The following is an 11,413-nucleotide window of genomic DNA, read 5'->3' on the forward strand; positions in this document are numbered from 1 at the left end:
TCTCCGTGAAATTAACTTGTCTGCCGGGCTGGAGGCCGGAGCGCGGCTGGGCTGGGCTGGGCTGGGCTGGGCTGGGCTGGGCTGGGGGGTCTGCACCCCTCGCTTCACTCTGTGGGCACTGGGCCGCAAGTAGGAGGGGCCGCTCTGCACAGGGACCGGGGCCGGGGTCTCAGAATGAGGTCTGGGAGCCACGAGTGCAGAATCTTTGTAATGCAACCGTACAGCCAGATACGGCATCAATAGGGAGTGAGAGAGCATTCAGCCCCGGCTGGCAGGTGGAAGGGCCCGGGGGGCAGTGACGGAGCCCCTGGCAGCAGAGCTACAGGTACTTTTTTATTTTTAATTTTTTGGGGGCTATACTTGTATATTCATTGTTTTTTACACATTTTTATATGGATCATATTGGGACAGAAGAATCAAAACAAAAGGGAAAAAACACAAGAAAAATAAAAAGATGAAAATAGTATGTGCTGATCCACATTCAGTCTCCTTAGTTCTCTCTCTGGATGCAGATGACACTTTGCATCCAAAGTTTATCGGGACTCCCTTGGATCACTGAAGAGCTGGGAAGAACCAAGTCTTGCTGTTGCTATGGCCAATGTATCCCTGCTTCTGCTCGTTTCACTCAGCATCAGTTCATGTAAATCTTCGCAGGCTTTTCTAAAATCGGCTGCTACAGGCGTCTGAGAAGCTTCTTTTCTGAGACAGGAGATAGACAGGGGCATCCCCTCTGCCAAGAAAAGCATCCTGCCATCTCTAGCCATATGTGCTCTCCATCTCCAGGAGAGTCCAGTTCCTTGAGTCTGGCAGTACTAGTTTTCTGACATGAAAGAGGGGTAACTTTGGATGTCCCTGCTCTCTACTCAACTGGTCCTCTGAATCTTCCCACTCTCCATGATCCCATTTGGGGTTTCTTGGCAAGGATGGTAGAATGGTTTGCCATATCCTTCAATAGTTCATTTTACAGATGAAGAAACTGAGGCAAGCAGGTTTTAGTGACAATATACAATGAATAAGGGTCTGAAGCTAGATTTGAGTTCTGGAAGTTGAATTTCTCAGATTTCAGGCCAGCACACTCTACTGTACTACCTAGCTTCTTCCCTTCCTCCCTCCCTTTCTCCTTTCCTCTCTGTCTCTCTCTTTCACTTTCTGTCTCTCACTCTCTCTGTTACTCTCTCTATATGTCTATCTCTGTCTCTCTGTCTCTTTCTGTCTTCGTCTCCATCTCCCTGTCCCTGTCTCTTTCTCTGTCTCTGTCTTTCTCTCTATGTGTCTGTCTGTTTCTGTCTTTCTGTCTGTCTCTTTTTAGTGAGACAATTGTGATTATATGATTTACCCAGAGTCACACAACTAGGAAGTGTTAAGTGTCAGAGGCTGGATTTGATCTGAGGTCCTCCTGACTTCAGGGCTGTGTGCCATTTAGCTACCCCTACTTGTCCTTCCTTTGGGATGTAAAATAAAGGATCGTGATGATTTAGGTTAGACAAAAACCCTAGAGGTGAATTACTTCAAACCTATCATTTATCAGACAGGGAAAATGAGGTTCAGTGAGAGAAAATGTCTCACCCACAGTATTTGGGCATCCTGGAGAACAAATCTAGCTCTCAGTGGCACTCAGTTGCCAATCAGTGATCAGTGATCACATAAATCAACAGATTGATTTGATAATATGATTACATCTAAAATAACATGAGACTTACCCTTAAACCATGCCAGTTCCCTACTCAGGAAACTCTCATATGTCTCTGTTGACGTTCAGGTTAAACACAAACTTTTCTATTGCATTAATTTCCCAATACTGCTCTTCTGAAGTGCAGCCAGAGTGATTATTTGCTGGTCCTTGGACATTGCATGCCTTCTCCAAATCCCCAAATTTCAGTAAGTTCCCTAGTTCTCCAAGGAAACTCAGGGTCACTTGCTCCAGTCCCCCACTTTATAGCTGAGAAAACAAGGCCTGAGTGATTAAATGGTGATCACCAATCACCAAGTCTGTCCAGTGTCTCACTGGGCATCTAAACACCAAAGCATGGCAGAATTGAGAATTTGGCAGAAGGAGAATTTGAATCCAGATTCTCAGACTCCAACACTAGATCTCTTTCTGCCCTATAATAGTTAGTAATCAGCAATTAAATCACTGATTTCAAGAGAGAAGGGACCTTTAGGGTCATCTGTGCCAGCATGCCCATTTTGCAGAGAAATAAAGCCCACAGTCATACAAATAGGAACACGTTTTTCGCTCATATTTTAGACTCCCAGTTCAACACTCTGCATTATAACTCCCTGAGCTTACTGGCTTAATTAAAAACTATAGAACAGCATGAAGACTGTAGAAAGAACACTGGGTTTGGAATCGAGGAAACAAGTGAATTCTGGGAATGAATTATGTTTTTTGGAAACTAACCACCGGTGGGATCTTAGATGCATCTAGTCGAACAGAATTCTGGACCTGGAGTCCCAGAATGCAGTGGGAGAGCAGGTTTGATAGGTAAGAATTACCTGGACACTAGACTGGTTTCTCTATTGTCATATAAAGCAAAATGGGACCAGGGGACCAACCAGAGGATACTACAGGATGGGTACTTTATATAGGGAAAAGTATTTCAGCACTCCTCAGATTCACCCATCCGTTAGAGATGGTCTTCATTCCCCTAATTCTCAGAATATTTGTGGTGTCACTTGGCATTTCAGTGTGGTATAGTGGGAAGAGCAGTGGATTTAATTTCTGGCTAAGATGCTTACTGGCTGGCTCTAGGGCCTCTCTGTGTGACCCTGACTTGGCTGAACCCCAGTTTCTTCCTGTTTAAATCAGGGATAAGAATATTTTACTGCCTAACTCAAAGGCTGATTGTCAGGGAAACTATTTGTAAATTTTTAGGTGCCATCAGAAACAAGCTTTTATTATCATCATCACCCAGACCATTCAGAACTAAAATCCCTTAATTTCTGCGTTCAAGGCTTATTAAAATTTCCATTCAGGATCCCTTTTTGCTTGAGAAATTTTTATATGAACCCAGAACCTGTTATATATATGTATATAAACTAGATATGCAAATCCAACATTTACTGACAATAAATCATAATTTTGCAACCTTCGCCTTCAGTTATATGACCTCAACATGGGATTGGGACCCACAGTTTGAGATATTGGGGTGTCATAGATGATGTGCTGGTCCTGCAGTCAGGTGCCCTGGGTTCATACACTACCTTACACATGTCTGCACACAAATCAGAACTTCTCAGAATCTCAGTTTCCTCATTTATAAATGAGAATGAATCTTATATCATATTATATCATATCATATTATATTTATTATATTGTATTTTATTATATTATATATATTATATGTTCATAACATGCTTTGTACATAGTATAAGCTTATTAATAAATGAATGAATGAATGCTTATTAATTTCTTCATTTGATTTTTCCTTAGAGAGCAAGAAAAAGGGGTTGAGAGACAATAATTACTTATGGACTTGCTGTTCTTTTCCAAAAAATGGAACCTCTGGAGGTAAAGACTCTCTTTCTAGAGGGAGAAAGTCAATTATAACAAAAGCTACACAGCTAAGACTCTTTGTAGAAGAAAATAATCAAGTATTTTCCTTACGCTAAGATTGTGTATGTGTGTGTTGGGAGGGGTGTCTATATGTGAGTGTGTGTACACATATGTATAATGGGTCTGCCTCCTTAAAAAGCCTGCCTACAGACCCATTTTACTTTAGTCAAGTCAACAATCATGATTGGGCACTTACCACGTGTCAGGCACTGGGCTAACTGCTGGGGCTACAAAGAAACTGTAAAAAACAGGATTTGGACTCAAGGAGCTTCCAATCTAATGGGGAAATGACGTGCAAACAATGAGGTATGAAAGCTGGAAGGGCTATCAGAGCTCATTTAATACTGTCCTCTTATTTTAATGTTGATAATGAGGAGCTAAAACAGGATATCCTGATGTCTCTATATACAAAACCCCAAGTAACCTTCCTATTTAGTGTGTGCCTAAAGTTTACCCATCTGTAAAATGGGGCGATAATAGCACCTACTTTCTAGGGTGGTTGTGAGGATCAAATGAGAAAATCATTGTAAAGCACTTGGCACAAAGCACTTAGCTCAGCACACTGTAAGTGCTTTATAAATGTGAACTAGTAGCATCACTGGTTCCCTAGATGGAACAGAGGATGGAACACTGGGCCTAAACTTGGGAAGATTCAATTTTGTGAGTTCAAATCTGATCTCAGACACTTGTTAGCTGTGTGATCTTGGGCAAGTCACTTAACTCAGTTTCTTTTTCTGTAAAATGGACTAGAGAATAAATGGCAGCTACTCTAATATTTTTGGCCAAGAAAACCCCCAAAAATGGGGTCATGAAGAGTCAGATGTGATTGAATGACAATAAATTATTAATTATTAAACTAAATTATGTCTTGAGAGTCCCAAGGTATTATTTAACAGAATATCTCTTGGCACTTGTCTTAGGGAATCTGTACTGCAGGCATCAATTTATCTCCAGATCTATCTGCTGTTTCCCCAAGAGACCAGGTTGGAGATGCTGTGGATTCAAAATCACTGAGGTTGCCCTTTGTTCTCTTATGTCAATCTTGGGATAGCCTGGGTGATTCTTTGTAAGGAGAAAGCACACAGCACTTGGGAAGGACTTAACCCAAGGGGAGTGACTTTGCTTCTCTTTCTGGCAGCTTCTTGAGGAAGCTGGGCATCCCATAAAATAACACTGCCATGCCTCTGATTTAGTCTCGAAAAGCCATTCAAATGACTCTCTTTGGACCTTTTATAAATGTAAAATTACCCCATAGCTGGCTGCTGTACACCTTCTACTTGAATCAGGAATGGTTATAAAACAAAGAAAACAAAACAACAAAAACTGCCTGTTTTTTTCCATTTTTAAATAATTTTATTAGTGAAAAAAAATAAGTGTTGGACCAGATGAGAGACTGGCTCTAGAGCTAGAATTTCATGTCATTTTTCTAACTATACTATTAACTGATCACCAGTACTTTAAATTAGTCTTCCAAGTGACTAGAGAAAAAGTAAACGTTTCAAGTGAGGACTTGTGAGCTCTAACTTTTTAATGGACAAAAATGCCTTGAAACTGGGGTAAATTTTCTGGGAGCTCTAACTATGAGACAAAATGTTATTTAATGGGGGTTGGATTTGGGTTCAGGAAATCCTATCTCAGACATCTAACCCCTGTGTGATTCTGGGTAAATCATTTAATCTCTGCCTCATGTTCCTCAAATGAGAATAATAATAAGAATAGTTATATTCTCAAACGAGAATATAACTACATTATAAGGCAGTTGGGATAAATAAATGAGGTATTTGTGAAGCACTTGGAATATTAAATGGCACATAGAAGGTACTTAATAAGTGCTTGTCTCCTTGCCCCAAATAGCTTGTATTTACTCAGTTTAATACGGATTCACTTTGTTTATTATGTTATACATATTTTTATATATTTTCAACAGGCAATCACAACTTTATGAAAATTACGTGAAAACTAGATTTATTATAAGAGAAATGAACAAGCATGTGGAACCCAAAGAGTCCAATCCATACAGAAGTCTGTGTATTTATGACAGCAAGACAAAGAGAGAAGGAGAAAATACAAAAGTCCACTAAAGGATGGGGAAACGTGCAGTAAAGGTGGACAAAGGACCCCTTCTAAAGGGGAGGAGCAAGGCGAGGGCAAAAGCCACATTCTTTTCCCTTTGGAACTGCTAGACCGTGAAGATAGGATGATGTGCTTATCTACAAGGCTCCCACAAGCAATTTCTCAAGCTAGTGCAGCCTGTCTGGCACCTGTCTTGACACCCAAGAACACACAGGGAATACTGTGTTTGGGATGCAAACAGCAAATGATGTCAGCTTGGGGACGGCTGCCCTTTGTTCTTGACACGTATTTTGGGTCCAGTGTTTCTGGAAAATATGGAAACTCAAAAAAGACAAGTTCAGGGGACCCCTTAATATTCCTTAACAAGAGTCTATGTGTGTGTGTGTGTGTTTTCGGTGGGATCCACCACTAGAATGAAAGCTCCTTGAGATTGAAGTTTATAGCACATTGCCTGACAAATGGCGGCACTTGGTAAATATTTTTGGATTGCTTGATGTTGTGGCTTGCAGATTTCTTCCTGTGCCCTGATTCCATTGTTTGTCAGTGGATTTCTATTCTGGGTACATACTTGTCACACAGTAGGAGCTTAATCAATGTTTCTTTCATTCTTCCCTTCCCTTCCCTTGATCTTTAGTCTCTACCAGAATTGAGCATAAAAAGAACTGAATTTGGAGTCACAAATCTCCCTGTTGGTGCTTATTCCCTGTGTCATTTTGGCTAAATTAGTTCATCTTTCTAGATCAGTTTTGTCACCTAGATTAGATTCTTCCTCTTCCTATGATCATTCATCATTCCAGAATCCCATCTCTAGAATTCAAGAACTCCCCTTCGTCTTGTCAGCTCATCCTCTTTACATTGTAAAGGCATCTCTGGCTGTCCTCTCCAGAGTGGACCGGCCCTTATTTCATGTTCCCTGTCATACTGGGGTATTGCTAAGCTATGGAATTAACTGAACCTGTGCTGCTCAAATCAAGTCAAGGAGCATTTATTTAGTGTCTCCTAAGTGCCTGGCACTGTGCTAAGTGTTGGGGATACAATGAAAGGCAAAAAAATGACCCTCAAGGAACTCACACATGGAGGAGACAACATGCAAAGAGCTATGTACAAGCAAGAAACATGCAATATAAATTGGAGATAATCTCAGGGGAAAGGCACTGGGGTTAAGTGGTGGGGTAGGAGAGATGGTCAGGAAAAGCTTCCTTATGGGTGAGACTTGGAGGAAGCCAGGAGACTTGGAGATTTCTCTGAATTTGGAAATAGGGAGTTTTATTGGAGGCACAATTGTCCCTGAAGCACAGAGTACATCTGGGGAGTGAAATATAAGATGAGTGGAAAGATGAGGGAGGAAGGTAGGATATAAAGGACTTTAAAAGCCAGAGAGGATTGTGTATTTGAACTTGGAGGTAACATAGGACATTTGAAGATCTGCAGAGAGGTTTGGGACAGATAAGTAGATTTGAACATCATAAGCATAGAGATCATAGGAGCTTATAAGAACATCAAGCAAAACAGTACAGATGAAGAAGATGGTCCAGGAGAGATATTCATGGTCATCCAGTTGAAACTTGGATAAAGATTCAGTGAAAGAGAAAGGACCGTTGGACAACAATGAAGAGAATCAGAGCCAGCAGTATCATGAAAACCTAGAGGGAAGAGAGCATCATAGTGATTATTAACCAAAATTAAAAAGTTACAAAGAAAACTGAGAAATGGCCACTATGCCAAAGGACCATTGGTCACCAGAGGGGGCAGTTTGAATGATGAGGTCAGAAGGCAGACCATGAAGAGTGAGAGAAAAGGAAGTAGAGATGCTGATTGGAGGAGACCCTCCCAAAAAGTTTAGCCATGAAAGAGAAAAATATAAGATAAAAATTAGCAGGAATGGATGGTTCAAATGAGATTTGTTGGGGAAGAGGGGAATCATGGGTGCGTTTGTAGAACAGGAGACAGGCAGAGAATAAGGATGAAAGAGAAGGCAATCTGCTGGAGAAGATAGGGTAGAATGAGATCTCTTGTGAATGAAAAGGGATTTATCTTCTATATAAGATATAAGATAGGTTAAGATGATGGGGGAGAGACCTGAATGAGAAGGGGAAAAGGAATTCTTGTTGAGTAGCCTTTTTTTTTTCAGTGAAATATTGAATTCTCAGTTGAAAGATTTTGTGTGTGTGTGTGTGTGTGTGTGTGTGTGTGTGTGTGTGTGAAAAACAGGAGAAATTCAAGGATAAATTTAAAGCCTTGGAAAAACTTTTGTGATTGGGACAGTGAATGGATTAGGAAGTATACAGAAATCACCTTGCCACAGTGAGAAACTGATGAAATTATGGAACGTAAATTTGTGGATGCAGTGAACACGGTTTTTGGTTTTCTCCCACTTTATCCAGCAGCATGCATTGAATGGTGTGAGTATTCTAAAGCCAGAGCTCGGTAAGGTAGGGTCATCAATAGCATAAGGTGACATTTACCTAACAGAATTAGAATTGTGAGTGAGAACTTCTGTAATGATCAATCTTCAGTGATTAAAGATGACTATTAACAGGAATCCCTGAAATATCAGAATGCTAGAATGGGCTTTCCAGAGAATCTGAATTTTATTTTAAAGATGAGGAAACTGAGTCGCAGAGAGATGTTCAACTTGACTTTCAGGTCTTGTGGTTGGCTAGTGGAAAACTCCATTTGGAATCTAGGTATTAGGGCTCCTACTCCATCACTCTTGAGATACCACCATGTTGTCTACCAGGAGAGAAGGCAAACTAGGGAGTTTTGTATTAGTTCCATGTGAGTCCCTCCACGTACATCTGATGCCCCCCTTTTAGGGGTAACAACAAGAATTAAAAACAAGTTTCTATTAGGCAAAAAACATCTCCTATGACATGTTTTATTGATAGAATGGATAATATATAAATGCTTTTTAAAATATTAACAATCAGATAAGCTAAAATATCCACTATGCTATGAGAGTAGTGAAAAAGTTCCATATAAATCAAATAGAAATATGTTTCACAATTACATTTTTGACTGTATGCATTATCATGTAAAAAGGATGGTTGACAATATGGTACCATTAAGCACTGATCAATAAGCATTATGTACAGGAGCTCAGCAACAATTTATAAAATGCTAAGAGGTCTGAAAAATACATTCTATTAGACAACCTTAGCTCCTGCAAAGTAGATGCTACCATGATTTGTTTTACAGATAAAGAAATGGAGCCTTCGAGCTGAGACTCCAGAAGCACATGGCTAGTATTTGGGGGCAGAGTTCAATCTTCATAGGACTGTGCCAAAAATTTGAAATTCAATGATAGAAAGGAAGCAGTCTTTGTCCTAGAGACACTTACATGGCATATTGTAAATCCTCCCAGAATGCCCCAGCATTTGGGGACTTTCAGAATGACTAGTGATGCTTCAAGTGCTAGATTTTTATTAGATACACATTTTAATTCATATAAAGGAAGACAAAAGATCCAAGAGGAGAGGGAGAAAGGGAACGTCAAAGATATTAATGAGGAACATTGAAATCTCCTCAGGAACAACAGTTTCCAAGCTACAGGGACAATGGTATTTTTTTTTCCTTTCAGTTTTTTCAATTCCCAATGTTAGCCCAAATAAAATGAACATTTCCGTATATAAAGTACAACAAAAAAAGAACATCATCCATGAAACTGTGACTCTCTTACGTACAGCCCGTTCCCCTTTTAAATTACATGACGCATTAACTTTCAAAGGCATCTGTTTGTGGCCCTCTCCGACTCCTGAGGCTGCCCTCTGGGGTTGGTACAACCAGAATACACTGAGTTCTCATTACAGCTCCGAGTCGATATGGTGGATGTCTGTCTTTCATGACCTTCACAACAGAACACTGCAGGGGAGGGCTGTGGATTTTATAGGGAAACGTGGGCTCTCTCTTAGGCTGTCAGATTGATTTCTTATCTCTGATGTCACAAGCAGGCGAGGCTGGGGACTGACCAGGGGGGTTTCCAAGCACGATGGGGCAAAGTAATCTGCCAGCACAAACAAGTTCAGAAAAAGGCAGCCAGGGATGGTTTCAGAAGGGAGAACAGCCAAGGCAGCCTGTTGTACAAAGAGCAAAAGCCACAAAACACACAAATATACAATTTAACCTCTGGTACAGAACGTTTCCAGAATCCCATTTGCTCACTTTAAGAACATGTAGCAATTCTAGGCTTATGGAGTGTGGCTGAACAGGAGTTTTTATAGAATGATGAACAGATAAGGATGATTTAAAATAATCTCCCCATCTACAGCAAAGCATTTTCCTAAATAGGCTAAAAACCATATTGTTAACATAAGAATCATAGAATTTAGAGTTAGAAGAGAACTAAAAGGTCATTTAATCCCACCTTATCATTTCACAAATGGGGAAACTGAGCCCTGAGAATTTAAGCATCTCGCCCAAAGCCTCTGGATTCCATTTTTCATTAAACCAAATTTCTTAACATTAATCATTATCTAATTTATCACATACACTCCCCACCCCAAATAACCCAAACAGGGCCACAGTTAACCTTTATCACAAATTTCAAATTGACAAAATATGAATTAATGAATGAAACTTTACCACAGGGACAGTCTTCTTTGGGAAAAAAATATAATGCCTTCTCTCCATTTTGAGATGTCTTCCACAAGTAGAAGGGTCTCAACCACCTCATTTTACAGCTAAGGAAATTGAGGTCCAGGGAACTTAAAGGACTTGCCAAGATCACACAAGAAACGGTAACAGCTTATCATTTACAGGATACCTTAAAATTACAAAATGATTTTCAGTTGTTCCCTTATTTAATCCTCACAAAAATCTGGTGAGGGAGGGAATACTATCACCATTATATAGATGAAGGAAGTGACTTAATTTTCTGAGACTGGATTTGAAGTCACATCTTCCTGCCTTGACATTCAGAGTTCTGGTGACTGGGCCATCCAGCTGGTTCCAGGTGGCTTCTATAGTACAGAGACACGGCCAAGGTCCTTGAGACTTCCAAGTTCAGACACTTCCATGATGGTGTGGAATCACGCAATCCTTTTAAATGGAAGGCCCTTTTCTAGCATGTGCCCTGATACAAGACCCCCCTTTTCTTCACAAATGAAATAGTAGTCTAATCTGACATCCTTTCTTCAAGGGGATACCCATGTCTCTCTCATATACACATACAAGTGTTTATATAAAATAAATACATTTCACTGTAATTTGTTTCTAAAATGCTTGAATAATTTTTGTTCCAGAAGTACTAATATAGTGCCTAACATATAATGTGTTTAAATAATTCTTTTTTTCCTTCTTCCCTTGGCTAATACTAAGATAGATGTACTCAATCTCTATGAATTGAGCCTTTTATCTTCAGAACTTTGCATGCAGTGGATGCCTAGTAAATACTTCATGAATGAATGAATAACAGATTCTTTTAATTTTTATGGTTTTTAAGTGTTTTTATTCCATGAAGGCAGATAGGTGACCCATAGGGCACAGAACCTGAAGTGCACAGGCCTGAAGTCAGGAAGACTCATCTTCCTGAATTCAAATGCAGTTCGGATGTATAACAGCTGTGTGACAGTGAGCAAGTCACTTAACTCAGTTTCCTCTCTGTCAAATGAGCCAAAGAAGGAAATGCTAAACCATTCCAGTATCTTTGCAGAGAAAACCCCAGTCATGATTAGTCTAACACAACAAAAATCACATGAAATTGCTCCAGAGACTTTTTCATTTTGAGAAATCCATGAATCACTTTTGCAGACTGGCAGACCACTTAGTCACTACCAACCTGGGAAT

General features: G+C 40.0%; 1 long non-coding RNA gene across 1 annotated transcript; it reads left to right on the forward strand.

Moving 5' to 3' along the window:
* Positions 1–86: 86 nt before the first annotated feature.
* LOC116419874 lies at positions 87–7,731 on the forward strand. Its single transcript, XR_004230206.1, has 3 exons — positions 87–325; positions 3,434–3,511; positions 5,484–7,731. It is a non-coding gene; the product is annotated as an uncharacterized LOC116419874 (long non-coding RNA).
* Positions 7,732–11,413: the final 3,682 nt, after the last annotated feature.

Source organism: Sarcophilus harrisii, chromosome 6 (genome assembly GCF_902635505.1).
Source record: "Sarcophilus harrisii chromosome 6, mSarHar1.11, whole genome shotgun sequence".
Classification (NCBI taxonomy): Eukaryota; Metazoa; Chordata; class Mammalia; order Dasyuromorphia; family Dasyuridae; genus Sarcophilus; species Sarcophilus harrisii.